At 35.0% G+C, this 15,417-nt stretch overlaps 3 long non-coding RNA genes across 5 annotated transcripts in view; 2 read left to right on the plus strand and 1 right to left on the minus strand.

Moving 5' to 3' along the window:
• LOC127962288 (uncharacterized) overlaps positions 1 to 15,417 on the plus strand; it is a 153,310-nt gene that overhangs the window by 69,284 nt on the left and 68,609 nt on the right. The gene's annotated exons all lie outside the window — the stretch shown is intronic.
• Positions 1 to 15,417, minus strand: part of LOC127962293 (uncharacterized) — an 86,694-nt gene that overhangs the window by 1,638 nt on the left and 69,639 nt on the right. The window lies entirely within an intron of this gene.
• LOC127962292 (uncharacterized) lies at positions 1,017 to 11,307 on the plus strand. The gene is made up of 3 exons (XR_008154548.1): positions 1,017 to 1,131; positions 9,200 to 9,472; positions 11,136 to 11,307. It is a non-coding gene; the product is annotated as an uncharacterized LOC127962292 (long non-coding RNA).

Raw genomic sequence — 15,417 nt, forward strand, 5'->3', positions numbered from 1 at the left:
CTGAATGACATCTAAACTCTTAAAAACAAGTTTAATCATTTATTTTCAGTGTGTGTGTGTGTCTGTCTTTTGGATGTGTTTAAATGTCATCCATACATTCTGGTTGGCCGAGACCACCCCAGAGGCACAAAGGCCTATTAATACAAATAGAAATCCCACAAATTATCAAAACTGTGTAAAGTAATGCATAATTTCATTCTAAACAAGCATGCAAAATTTAAGAGAGATAGGGCAAAAAAAAAATAACAACAACACTTTAACAGTTATGTTTAAAAACACAGTGTTGTTTGAGTAAATGCAATTTATAACCACTAGATGGCAGCGGAAGACCACTAATGGGCTCATTCATCTAGTACAGTTTTTATGAATTCATGGCAAAACATTAATAAATTAACTGTTATAACATTTTAAATCTCATTGATTTGATGTTTTCCATTTTGATCATACAGATGTATCAGTTTTTACAATTTTGCCACATTATGATTACAGTTTAACCTGAAAATGACATCTAAACTCTAAAAAAGAGAAGACTTGCAATAAGTTTATTGTCACCTATCACTTATTTCAAATACCTATATCTGCAACAAAATGTTTGTGCATATATATGTGTGTCTTTGTGTGTGTGTGTGTATCTGAGTTGTATCTTTTTTTATTTTTTTCAGATGGAGATGTTTTCTTCCCTGAGCTCAATTTAATTTTTTTTTAATTTTTGGGTCTGTGAAGATTTTAAACTATATACAAGTACACAAGCCTTTTATCGCGACGTTTCGACAACCTTCTGTGTCTTCTTCAGGCATGACTTGTGTAAAATACATATTTTCTTCACTGAGCTCAATTTAATTTTAAAATTTTATTTCTAAACACCATTTAGGCTCCTATATACAAGCAGGGCCTAGGCTCCTCCCCTCTGTTTATTTTTGAATTTTTAAATTTTTCAGAGCCTTTTCTTTGAATATATCAAGCACTTAAAAGTGCATTTTTTGAATTTAAGCACTCTTTCATTTCACAGACCCATTTATTTCTTTTTCACTTACATACATGGTGTTTAGAAAGAAAATTAAAAAAATTAAATTGAGCTCAGTGAAGAAAATATGTATTTTACACAAGTCATGCCTGAAGAAGACACAGAAGGTTGTCGAAACGTCACGATAAAAGGCTTGTGTACTTGTATATAGTTTAAAATCTCGACAGCTTTCTGTGTCTTCTTCAAGCACTTAAAAGTGCATTTTTTTAATTTAAGCACTCTTTCATCTTCCCTTACACTCTTATAAGTTTAAGAGTCTATTTAGATGACTCTTAACCCATATGTATCTTTTTAGATTTTTTTCAGATGGAGACATCCAGTATGGTTTTCCGTAAAGGGAGACCAGCGAGGCCCAGAGAGAGGCACGGGCTGAGTTAGGTAAGTAGAAATCTCTAATTTTATTTCTAAACACCATTTAGGCTCCTAGGCATTTAGGGCCTAGGCTCCTCCCCTCTGTTTATTTATGCTGCGGTGCCCGGGGAGGGTTCGGTGCGGGATTTCCACGATGAATCGAACCGACAACCATACGGTTAGGAGTCAAACTCTCTAACCACTAGGTCGCGACATCAAACAAGTCAATACAGTAAAAAAATGAAAGAGAACACATTGTTTAGGTCTTAAATCTCTTAAAGCCATCAGAAAAAAATTAAAAAATTCAAAAATAAACAGAGGGGAGGAGCCTAGGCTCTAAGTTTAATTTTTTTGTTTTAGTGTACACAAATTGGACGATAAAGAAATTGCTAACAATAGTAGGACTATAATAGAGCATGTTTTAGGTTGTTAGGCGTTTAGATGCAGAAATGGACATAAAAGTGTACACTAAAACAAAAAAATTAAACTTATAAGAGTGTAAGGGAAGATGAAAAGGTGCTTAAATAAAAAAAAATGCACTTTTAAGTGCTTGATATATTCAAAGAAAAGGCTCTGAAAAATTTACAAATTGTCAATTTAATTTTTAAATTTTATTTCTAAACACCATTTAGGCTCCTAGGCATTTAGGGCCTAGGCTCCCCCCCTCTGTTTATGCCATGCCCGGGGAGGGTTCACTGCGTTCACTTTGCCCCCATAATTTTTCTCTGCCCAGGAAGAGGCCACCTCGAAGGCCGAGGCCAATTTGTTTATTTTTGAATTTTTAAATTTTTCAGAGCCTTTTCTTTGAATATATCAAGCACTTAAAAGTGCATTTTTTGAATTTAAGCACTCTTTCATCTTCCCTTACACTCTTATAAGTTTAATTTTTTTGTTTTAGTGTACACTTTTTTGTGTTACTATCTTCACAGACCCATTTATTTCTTTTTCACTTTCACACACTTATTTGTGTTTTTAGCACCCCTTTGTTTTATTTTACAACACATATTAATCCACATGACCATCACAATAATCCACAAGTAATCCACATGACTCCAGTCCATCAATTAACATCATGTGAAGCAAAAAGCTGTGTGTTTGTAATAAAAGAATCCATCATTAACTTTAAACTATTTGTTTTTGCCTAAAATATGAGATTTTAAACTATATACAAGTACACAAGCCTTTTATCGCGACGTTTCGACAGCTTTCTGTGTCTTCTTCAGGCATGACTTGTGTAAAATAAATGTTTTCTTCTCTGAGCTCAATTTAATTTTTTAGAATTAAAAGCTCCTCCCTTCTGTTTATTTTGTAATTTTTAAAATTTTCAGAGCCTTTTCTTTGAATATATCAAGCATCCTTAAAGTGCATTTTTTGAATTTTAGCACTCTTTCATCTTCCCTTACACTCTTATAAGTTTACTTTTTTTGTTTTAGTGTACACTTTTTTGTGATACTATCTTCACAGACCCAAAAATTTTATTTCTAAACACCATTTAGGCTCCTATATACAAGCAGGGCCTAGGCTCCTCCCCTCTGTTTATTTATGCTGCGGTGCCCGGGGAGGGTTCGGTGCGGGATTTCCACGATGAATCGAACCGACAACCTTACGGTTAGGAGTCAAACTCTCTAACCACTAGGTCGCGACATCGAACAAGTCAATACAGTAAAAAAATGAAAGAGAACACATTGTTTAGGTCTTAAATCTCTTAAAGCCATCAGAAAAAAAATTAAAAATTCAAAAATAAACAGAGGGGAGGAGCCTAGGCTCTAAGTTTATTTTTTTTTGTTTTAGTGTACACAAATTGGACGATAAAGAAATTGCTAACAATAGTAGGACTATAATAGAGCATGTTTTAGGTTGTTAGGCGTTTAGATGCAGAAATGGACAAAAAAGTGTACACTAAAACAAAAAAATTTAACTTATAAGAGTGTAAGGGAAGATGAAAGAGTGCTTAAATTAAAAAAAATTCACTTTTAAGTGCTTGATATATTCAAAGAAAGCCTAAATGGTGTTTAGAAATAAAATTTAAAAATTAAATTGACAATTTGTAAATTTTATTTTTAAATTTTATTTCTAAACACCATTTAGGCTCCTAGGCATTTAGGGCCTAGGCTCCTCCCCTCTGTTTATTTATGCTGCCATGCCCGGGGAGGGTTCACTAAATTAACTTAATAACAATGGCAGGCTTGCTAGGATGCGGCTTTTCCAAGATTAAAAAGCACAATTAAATTAACTGTATTTTTTTGGAGTTGTCCCCCCACCACCCCACATTTCCTTCTTAATTAGGAAATTGGCCAATTTGTTTATTTTTGAATTTTTAATTTTTTTTATATTTTAGGCAAAAACAAATAGTTCAAAGTTAATGATGGATTCTTTTATTACAAACACACAGCTTTTTGCTTCACATGACGTTAATTGATGGACTGGAGTCATGTGGATTACTTGTGGATTATTGTGATGGTCATGTGGATTAATATGTGTTGTAAAATAAAACAAAGGGGTCCTAAAAACACAAATAAGTGTGTGAAAGTAAAAAAAAAAAAATGGGTCTGTGAGGATAGTAACACAAAAAAGTGTACACTAAAACAAAAAAATTAAACTTATTAGAGTGTGTAAGGGAAGATGAAAGAGTGCTTAAATTCAAAAAATGCACATTTAAGTGCTTGATATATTCAAAGAAAAGGCTCTGAAAAATTTAAAAATTCAAAAATAAACAAATTGGCCTCGGGCCTTCGAGGTGGCCTCTTCCTGGGCAGAGAAAAATTATGGGGGCAAAGTGAAAGCAGACACTGTAGAACAAGCAGAAGCTCTTATCACAGCTGAATTGTTTGAGGAGGAAACAGTGCCACATCCACAAAGCCCAGGAAATCAGGGACCAGCGGGTGTCTGCGTTCACTTTGCCCCCATAATTTTTCTCTGCCCAGGAAGAGACCACCTCGAAGGCCCGAGGCCAATTTGTTTATTTTTGAATATATCAAGCACTTAAAAGTGCATTTTTTGAATTTAAGCACTCTTTCATCTTCCCTTACACTCTTATAAGTTGAATTTTTTTGTTTTAGTGCACACTTTTTTGTGTTACTATCTTCACAGACCCATTTATTTCTTTTTCACTTACATACATGGTGTTTAGAAAGAAAATTAAAAAATTTAATTGAGCTCAGAGAAGAAAACATTTATTTTACACAAGTCATGCCTGAAGAAGACACAGAAAGCTGTCGAGATTTTAAACTATATACAAGTACACAAGCCTTTTATCGCGACGTTTCGACAACCTTCTGTGTCTTCTTCAGGCATGACTTGTGTAAAATACATATTTTCTACACTGAACTCAATTTAATTTTTTAATTTTAGTGTTTTAGTGTACACTTTTTTGTGTTACTATCTTCACAGACCCATTTATTTCTTTTTCACTTTCACACACTTATTTGTGTTTTTAGCACCCCTTTGTTTTATTTTACAACACATATTAATCCACATGACCATCACAATAATCAACAAGTAATCCACATGACTCCAGTCCATCAATTAACGTCATGTGAAGCAAAAAGCTGTTTGAACTCTCATTCTGACGGCACCCATTCAGTCCAGAAAATCCATTGCTGTAATGCAAATTTTCTCCAAATGAGTCCGTTTTTCAGCAACTTTTGTGGAATATTCCTTTAATTACACAAGTTTTAGAATTTAAATGACGTTAATTGATGGACTGGAGTCATGTGGATTACTTGTGGATTATTGTGATGGTCATGTGGATTAATATGTGTTGTAAAATAAAACAAAGGGGTCCTAAAAACACAAATAAGTGTGTGAAAGTAAAAAAAAAAAAATGGGTCTGTGGAGATAGTAACACAAAAAAGTGTACACTAAAACAAAAAAATTAAACTTATTAGAGTGTGTAAGGGAAGATGAAAGAGTGCTTAAATTCAAAAAATGCACATTTAAGTGCTTGATATATTCAAAGAAAAGGCTCTGAAAAATTTAAAAATTCAAAAATAAACAAATTGGCCTCGGGCCTTCGAGGTGGCCTCTTCCTGGGCAGAAAAAAATTATGGGGGCAAAGTGAACGCAGACACTGTAGAACAAGCAGAAGCTCTTATCACAGCTGAATTGTTTGAGGAGGAAACATTGGCACATCCACAAAGCCCAGGAAATCAGGGACCAGCGGGTGTCTGCGTTCACTTTGCCCCCATAATTTTTCTCTGCCCAGGAAGAGGCCACCTCGAAGGCCCGAGGCCAATTTGTTTATTTTTGAATTTTGAATTTTTTTTATATTTTAGGCAAAAACAAATAGTTCAAAGTTAATGATGGATTCTTTTATTACAAACACACAGATTTTTGCTTCACGTGACGTTAATTGATGGACTGGAGTCATGTGGATTACTTGTGGATTATTGTGATGGTCATGTGGATTAATATGTTTAGTAAAATAAAACAAAGGGGTGCTAAAAACACAAATAAGTGTGTGAAAGTAAAAAAAAATAAATGGGTCTGTGAAGATAGTAACACAAAAAAGTGTACACTAAAACAAAAAAATTAAAAATATTAAAAATTCAAAAATAAACAAATTGGCCTCGGGCCTTCGAGGTGGCCTCTTCCTGGGCAGAGAAAAATTATGGGGGCAAAGTGAACGCAGACACTGTACACTTACACACTCTAATAAGTTTAATTTTTTTGTTTTAGTGTACACTTTTTTGTGTTACTATCTTCACAGACCCATTTTTTTTTTTTACTTTCACACACTTATTTGTGTTTTTAGCACCCCTTTGTTTTATTTTACAACACATATTAATCCACATGGCCATCACAATAATCCACAAGTAATCCACATGACTCCAGTCCATCAATTAACGTCATGTGAAGCAAAAAGCTGTGTGTTTGTAATAAAAGAATCCATCATTAACTTTAAACTATTTGTTTTTGCCTAAAATATGAGATTTTAAACTATATACAAGTACACAAGCCTTTTATCGCGACGTTTCGACAGCTTTCTGTGTCTTCTTCAGGCATGACTTGTGTAAAATAAATGTTTTCTTCTCTGAGCTCAATTTAATTTTTTAGAATTAAAAGCTCCTCCCTTCTGTTTATTTTGTAATTTTTAAAATTTTCAGAGCCTTTTCTTTGAATATATCAAGCATCCTTAAAGTGCATTTTTTTAATTTTAGCACTCTTTCATCTTCCCTTACACTCTTATAAGTTTACTTTTTTTGTTTTAGTGTACACTTTTTTTGTGATACTATCTTCACAGACCCAAAAATTTTATTTCTAAACACCATTTAGGCTCCTATATACAAGCAGGGCCTAGGCTCCTCCCCTCTGTTTATTTATGATGCGGTGCCCGGGGAGGGTTCGGTGCGGGATTTCCACGCTGAATCGAACCGACAACCTTACGGTTAGGAGTCAAACTCTCTAACCACTAGGTCGCGACATCGAACAAGTCAATACAGTAAAAAAATGAAAGAGAACACATTGTTTAGGTCTTAAATCTCTTAAAGCCATCAGAAAAAAAATTAAAAATTCAAAAATAAACAGAGGGGAGGAGCCTAGGCTCTAAGTTTATTTTTTTTGTTTTAGTGTACACAAATTGGACGATAAAGAAATTGCTAACAATAGTAGGACTATAATAGAGCATGTTTTAGGTTGTTAGGCGTTTAGATGCAGAAATGGACAAAAAAGTGTACACTAAAACAAAAAAATTAAACTTATAAGAGTGTAAGGGAAGATGAAAGAGTGCTTAAATTAAAAAAAAATGCACTTTTAAGTGCTTGATATATTCAAAGAAAAGGCTCTGAAAAATTTACAAATTGTCAATTTAATTTTTAAATTTTATTTCTAAACACCATTTAGGCTCCTAGGCATTTAGGGCCTAGGCTCCTCCCCTCTGTTTATTTATGCTGCCATGCCCGGGGAGGGTTCACTGCGTTCACTTTGCCCCCATAATTTTTCTCTGGCCAGGAAGAGGCCACCTCGAAGGCCGAGGCCAATTTGTTTATTTTTGAATTTTTACATTTTTCAGAGCCTTTTCTTTGAATATATCAAGCACTTAAAAGTGCATTTTTTGAATTTAAGCACTCTTTCATCTTCCCTTACACTCTTATAAGTTAAATTTTTTTGTTTTAGTGTACACTTTTTTTGTGTTACTATCTTCACAGACCCATTTATTTATTTTTCACTTTCACACACTTATTTGTGTTTTTAGCACCCCTTTGTTTTATTTTACAACACATATTAATCCACATGACCATCACAATAATCCACAAGTAATCCACATGACTCCAGTCCATCAATTAACGTCATGTGAAGCAAAAAGCTGTGTGTTTGTAATAAAAGAATCCATCATTAACTTTAAACTATTTGTTTTTGCCTAAAATATGAGATTTTAAACTATATACAAGTACACAAGCCTTTTATCGCGACGTTTCGACAGCTTTCTGTGTCTTCTTCAGGCATGACTTGTGTAAAATAAATGTTTTCTTCTCTGAGCTCAATTTAATTTTTTAGAATTAAAAGCTCCTTCCCTCTGTTTATTTTGTAATTTTTAAAATTTTCAGAGATTTTTTGTGTTACTATCTTGCCCTCAGTGTGTCCCCTTGTCAGCAATGTGGGGGATGTTTGGACCTCTATGTATGTGTCTAATATAGAGAACATTTAAACACAAATAATAATTCTTAATAAATATGAGTGAAAGTCAGCTGATGGTTTGTTGACCTCTTTTCGCCAGCCTGGGGTTTCTGAGCCTCTGTTTGCAGAAGTTTTATAACATTTTACATCTCATTGAATCAATGTTTTCCATTTTGTTCATACATACACATCATTTTTTTACATTTTGCCACATTGTGATTACAGTGAAACCTGAATGACATCTAAACTCTTAAAAACTAGTTTAATCATTTATTTTCAGTGTGTGTGTGTGTCTGTCTTTTGGATGTGTTTAAATGTCATCCATACATCCTGGTTGGCCGAGACCACCCCAGAGGCACAAAGGCCTATTAATACAAATAGAAATCCCACAAATTATCAAAACTGTGTAAAGTAATGCATAATTTCATTCTAAACAAGCATGCAAAATTTAAGAGAGATAGGGCAAAAAAAAATAACAACAACACTTTAACAGTTATGTTTAAAAACACAGTGTTGTTTGAGTAAATGCAATTTATAACCACTAGATGGCAGCGGAAGACCACTAATGGGCTCATTCATCTAGTACAGTTTTTATGAATTCATGGCAAAACATTAATAAATTAACTGTTATAACATTTTAAATCTCATTGATTTGATGTTTTCCATTTTGATCATACAGATGTATCAGTTTTTACAATTTTGCCACATTATGATTACAGTTTAACCTGAAAATGACATCTAAACTCTAAAAAAGAGAAGACTTGCAATAAGTTTATTGTTTATTGTGTCTGTCTTTTGGATGTGTTTTTTTTTGTTTTAGTGTACACTTTTTTTGTGATACTATCTTCACAGACCCAAAAATTTTATTTCTAAACACCATTTAGGCTCCTATATACAAGCAGGGCCTAGGCTCCTCCCCTCTGTTTATTTTTGAATTTTTACATTTTTCAGAGCCTTTTCTTTGAATATATCAAGCACTTAAAAGTGCATTTTTTGAATTTAAGCACTCTTTCATCTTTTCTTACACTCTTAGAAGTTAATTTTTTTTTGTTTTAGTGTACACTTTTTTGTGTTACCATCTTCACAGACCCATTTATTTCTTTTTCACTTACATACATAGTGTTTAGAAAGAAAATTAAAAAAATTAAATTGAGCTCAGTGAAGAAAATATGTATTTTACACAAGTCATGACTGAAGAAGACACAGAAGGTTGTCAAAACGTCACGATAAAAGGCTTGGGTACTTGTATATAGTTTAAAATCTCGACAGCTTTCTGTGTCTTCTTCAAGCACTTAAAAGTGCATTTTTTGAATTTAAGCACTCTTTCATCTTCCCTTACACTCTTATAAGTTTAAGAGTCTATTTACATGACTCTTAACCCATATGTATCTTTTTTTATTTTTTTCAGATGGAGACATCCAGTATGGTTTTCCGTAAAGGGAGACCAGCGAGGCCCAGAGAGAGAGGCACATGCTGAGTTAGGTAAGTAGAAATCTCTAATTTTATTTCTAAACACCATTTAGGCTCCTAGGCATTTAGGGCCTAGGCTCCTCCCCTCTGTTTATTTATGCTGCGGTGCCCGGGGAGCTTCTGCTTGTTCTACAGTGTCTGCGTTCACTTTGCCCCCATAATTTTTCTCTGCCCAGGAAGAGGCCACCTCGAAGGCCCGAGGCCAATTTGTTTATTTTTGAATTTTTAATTTTTTTTATATTTTTAAATTCAAAAATAAACAAATTGGCCTCGGGCCTTCGAGGTGGCCTCTTCCCGGGCAGAGAAAAATTATGGGGGCAAAGTGAACGCAGACACTGTAGAACAAGCAGAAGCTCTTATCACAGCCTGGGGTTTCTGAGCCTCTGTTTGCAGAAGTGTTATAACATTTTACATCTCATTGAATCAATGTTTTCCATTTTGTTCATACATACACATCATTTTTTTACAATTTTGCCACATTGTGATTACAGTGAAACCTGAATGACATCTAAACTCTTAAAAACTAGTTTAATCATTTATTTTCAGTGTGTGTGTGTGTGTCTGTCTTTTGGATGTGTTTAAATGTCATCCATACATTCTGGTTGGCCGAGACCACCCCAGAGGCACAAAGGCCTATTAATACAAATAGAAATCCCACAAATTATCAAAACTGTGTAAAGTAATGCATAATTTCATTCTAAACAAGCATGCAAAATTTAAGAGAGATAGGGCAAAAAAAAATAACAACAACACTTTAACAGTTATGTTTAAAAACACAGTGTTGTTTGAGTAAATGCAATTTATAACCACTAGATGGCAGCGGAAGACCACTAATGGGCTCATTCATCTAGTACAGTTTTTATGAATTCATGGCAAAACATTAATAAATTAACTATTATAACATTTTAAATCTCATTGATTTGATGTTTTCCATTTTGATCATACAGATGTATCAGTTTTTACAATTTTGCCACATTATGATTACAGTTTAACATGAAAATGACATCTAAACTCTAAAAAAGAGAAGACTTGCAATAAGTTTATTGTTTATTGTGTCTGTCTTTTGGATGTGTTTTTTTTGTTTTAGTGTACACTTTTTTTGTGATACTATCTTCACAGACCCAAAAATTTTATTTCTAAACACCATTTAGGCTCCTATATACAAGCAGGGCCTAGGCTCCTCCCCTCTGTTTATTTTTGAATTTTTAAATTTTTCAGAGCCTTTTCTTTGAATATATCAAGCACTTAAAAGTGCATTTTTTGAATTTAAGCACTCTTTCATCTTTTCTTACACTCTTAGAAGTTAATTTTTTTTTGTTTTAGTGTACACTTTTTTGTGTTACTATCTTCACAGACCCATTTATTTCTTTTTCACTTACATACATGGTGTTTAGAAAGAAAATTAAAAAAATTAAATTGAGCTCAGTGAAGAAAATATGTATTTTACACAAGTCATGACTGAAGAAGACACAGAAGGTTGTCAAAACGTCACGATAAAAGGCTTGGGTACTTGTATATAGTTTAAAATCTCGACAGCTTTCTGTGTCTTCTTCAAGCACTTAAAAGTGCATTTTTTGAATTTAAGCACTCTTTCATCTTCCCTTACACTCTTATAAGTTTAAGAGTCTATTTACATGACTCTTAACCCATATGTATCTTTTTTTATTTTTTTCAGATGGAGACATCCAGTATGGTTTTCCGTAAAGGGAGACCAGCGAGGCCCAGAGAGAGAGGCACATGCTGAGTTAGGTAAGTAGAAATCTCTAATTTTATTTCTAAACACCATTTAGGCTCCTAGGCATTTAGGGCCTAGGCTCCTCCCCTCTGTTTATTTATGCTGCGGTGCCCGGGGAGCTTCTGCTTGTTCTACAGTGTCTGCGTTCACTTTGCCCCCATAATTTTTCTCTGCCCAGGAAGAGGCCACCTCGAAGGCCCGAGGTCAATTTGTTTATTTTTGAATTTTTAATTTTTTTTTATATTTTTAAATTCAAAAATAAACAAATTGGCCTCGGGCCTTCGAGGTGGCCTCTTCCTGGGCAGAGAAAAATTATGGGGGCAAAGTGAACGCAGACACTGTAGAACAAGCAGAAGCTCTTATCACAGTTTAAAATCTCATAATTTAGGCAAAAACAAATAGTTTAAATTAATGATGGATTCTTTTATGGACTGGAGTCATGTGGATTACTTGTGGATTATTGTGATGGTCATGTGGATTAATATGTGTTGTAAAATAAAACAAAGGGGTGCTAAAAACACAAATAAGTGTGTGAAAGTGAAAAAGAAATAAATGGGTCTGTGAAGATAGTAACACAAAAAAGTGTACACTAAAACAAAAAAATTCAAAATTCAAAAATAAACAAATTGGCCTCGGGCCTTCGAGGTGGCCTCTTCCTGGGCAGAGAAAAATTATGGGGGCAAAGTGAACGCACACACTGTACACTTACACACTCTAATAAGTTTAATTTTTTTGTTTAGTGTACACTTTTTTGTGTTACTATCTTCACAGACCCATTTATTTCTTTTTCACTTTCACACACTTATTTGTGTTTTTAGCACCCCTTTGTTTTATTTTACAACACATATTAATCCACATGAGCATCACAATAATCCACAAGTAATCCACATGACTCCAGTCCATCAATTAACGTCATGTGAAGCAAAAAGCTGTGTGTTTGTAATAAAATAATCCATCATTAACTTTGAACTATTTGTTTTTGCCTAAAATATGAGATTTTAAACTGTGATAAGAGCTTCTGCTTGTTCTACAGTGTCTGCGTTCACTTTGCCCCCATAATTTTTCTCTGCCCAGGAAGAGGCCACTTCGAAGGCCCGAGGCCAATTTGTTTATTTTTGAATTTAAAAATATAAAAAAAAATAAAAATAAAATAAATGTTTTCTTCTCTGAGCTCAATTAAATTTTTTAGTAGGGGGAGCTACTGTAGCAGTTGGGGGTCTGGAGGCTGCCACTTGCGCATATGTGTGAGGGCCCGCTGGTCCCTGATTTCCTGGGCTTTTTGGATGTGGCACTGTTTCCTCCTCAGACAATTCAGCTGTGATAAGAGCTTCTGCTTGTTCTACAGTGTCTGCGTTCACTTTGCCCCCATAATTTTTCTCTGCCCAGGAAGAGGCCACCTCGAAGGCCCGAGGCCAATTTGTTTATTTTTGAATATATCAAGCACTTAAAAGTGCATTTTTTGAATTTAAGCACTCTTTCATCTTCCCTTACACTCTTATAAGTTTATTTTTTTTGTTTTAGTGCACACTTTTTTGTGTTACTATCTTAACAGACCCATTTATTTCTTTTTCACTTACATACATGGTGTTTAGAAAGAAAATTAAAAAATTAAATTGAGCTCAGAGAAGAAAACATTTAATTTACACAAGTCATGCCTGAAGAAGACACAGAAAGTTGTCGAGATTTTAAACTATATAGAAGTACACAAGCCTTGGTTTTCCGTAAAGGGAGACCAGCGAGGCCCAGAGAGAGAGGCACGGGCTGAGTTAGGTAAGTAGAAATCTCTAATTTTATTTCTAAACACCATTTAGGCTCCCAGGCATTTAGGGCCTAGGCTCCTCCCCTCTGTTTATTTATGCTGCGGTGCCCGGGGAGGGTTCGGTGCGGGATTTCCACGATGAATCGAACCGACAACCTTACGGTTAGGAGTCAAACTCTTTAACCACTAGGTCGTGACATCGAACAAGTCAATACAGTAAAAAAATGAAAGAGAACACATTGTTTAGGTCTTAAATCTCTTAAAAGACATCAGAAAAAATTTAAAAATTCAAAAATAAACAGAGGGGAGGAGCCTAGGCTCTAAGTTTAATTTTTTTGTTTTAGTGTACACAAATTGGACAATAAAGAAATTGCTAACAATAGTAGGACTATAATAGAGCATGTTTTAGGTTGTTAGGCGTTTAGATGCAGAAATGGACAAAAAAGTGTACACTAAATCAAAAAAATTAAACTTATAAGAGTGTAAGGGAAGATGAAAGAGTGCTTAAATTAAAAAAAATGCACTTTTAAGTGCTTGATATATTCAAAGAAAAGGCTCTGAAAAATTTACAAATTGTCAATTTAATTTTTAAATTTTATTTCTAAACACCATTTAGGCTCCTAGGCATTTAGGGCCTAGGCTCCTCCCCTCTGTTTATTTATGCTGCCATGCCCGGGGAGGGTTCACTGCGTTCACTTTGCCCCCATAATTTTTCTCTGCCCAGGAAGAGGCCACCTCGAAGGCCGAGGCCAATTTGTTTATTTTTGAATTTTTCAAAAAGATAGTAACACAAAAAAGTGTACACTAAAACAAAAAAATTAAACTTATTAGAGTGTGTAAGGGAAGATGAAAGAGTGCTTAAATTCAAAAAATGCACATTTAAGTGCTTGATATATTCAAAGAAAAGGCTCTGAAAAATTTAAAAATTAAAAAATAAACAAATTGGCCTCGGGCCTTCGAGGTGGCCTCTTCCTGGGCAGAGAAAAATTATGGGGGCAAAGTGAAAGCAGACACTGTAGAACAAGCAGAAGCTCTTATCACAGCTGAATTGTTTGAGGAGGAAACAGTGCCACATCCACAAAGCCCAGGAAATCAGGGACCAGCGGGTGTCTGCGTTCACTTTGCCCCCATAATTTTTCTCTGCCCAGGAAGAGGCCACCTCGGAGGCCCGAGGCCAATTTGTTTATTTTTGAATTTTTTTTTTATATTTTAGGCAAAAACAAATAGTTCAAAGTTAATGATGGATTCTTTTATTACAGACACACTGATTTTTGATTCACGTGACGTTAATTGATGGACTGGAGTCATGTGGATTACTTGTGGATTATTGTGATGGTCAATCAATCAATCAATCACCTTTATTTATATAGTGCTTTAAACAAAATACATTGCGCCAAAGCACTGAACAACATTCATTTGGAAAACAGTGTCTCAATAATGCAAAATGATAGTTAAAGGCAGTTCATCATTGAATTCAGTTATGTCATCTCTGTTCAGTTGAAATAGTGTCTGTTTTAATTTGCAATCAAGTCAATGATATCGCTGTAGATGAAGTGACCCCAACTAAGCAAGCCAGAGGCGACAGCGGCAAGGAACCGAAACTCCATCGGTGACAGAATGGAGAAAAAAACCTTGGGAGAAACCAGGCTCAGTTGGGGGTCAGTTCTCCTCTGACCAGACGAAACCAGTAGTTCAATTCCAGGCTGCAGCAAAGTCAGATTGTGCAGAAGAATCATCTGTTTCCTGTGGTCTTGTCCTGGTGCTCCTCTGAGACAAGGTCTTTACAGGGGATCTGTATCTGGGGCTCTAGTTGTCCTGGTCTCCGCTGTCTTTCAGGGCAGTAGAGGTCCTTTCTAGGTGCTGATCCACCATCTGGTCTGGATACGTACTGGATCCGGGTGACTGCAGTGACCCTCTGATCTGGACACAGACTGGATCTGGTGGCCACGGTGACCTCGGAACAAGAGAGAAACAGACAAATATTAGCGTAGATGCCATTCTTCTAATGATGTAGAAAGTACGGTGTTATGTGAAGTGTTCCGGTTCCAGTTTACCTAATTAATGCAGCCTAAAAATCCTTTAACGGATTTGGATATTAAAAGCATATAAGTATGTTATGTGTATGCCAGGTTAAAGAGATGGGTCTTTAATCTAGATTTAAACTGCAAGAGTGTGTCTGCCTCCCGAACAATGTTAGGTAGGTTATTCCAGAGTTTAGGCGCCAAATAGGAAAAGGATCTGCCGCCCGCAGTTGATTTTGATATTCTTGGTATTATCAAATTGCCTGAGTTTTGAGAACGTAGCGGACGTAGAGGAGTATAATGTAAAAGGAGCTCATTCAAATACTGAGGTGCTAAACCATTCAGGGCTTTATAAGTAATAAGCAATATTTTAAAATCTATACGATGTTTGATAGGGAGCCAGTGCAGTGTGGACAGGACCGGGCTAATATGGTCATACTTC

The sequence above is a fragment of the Carassius gibelio genome, chromosome B7, assembly GCF_023724105.1.
Source record: "Carassius gibelio isolate Cgi1373 ecotype wild population from Czech Republic chromosome B7, carGib1.2-hapl.c, whole genome shotgun sequence".
NCBI classification, from domain to species: Eukaryota; Metazoa; Chordata; class Actinopteri; order Cypriniformes; family Cyprinidae; genus Carassius; species Carassius gibelio.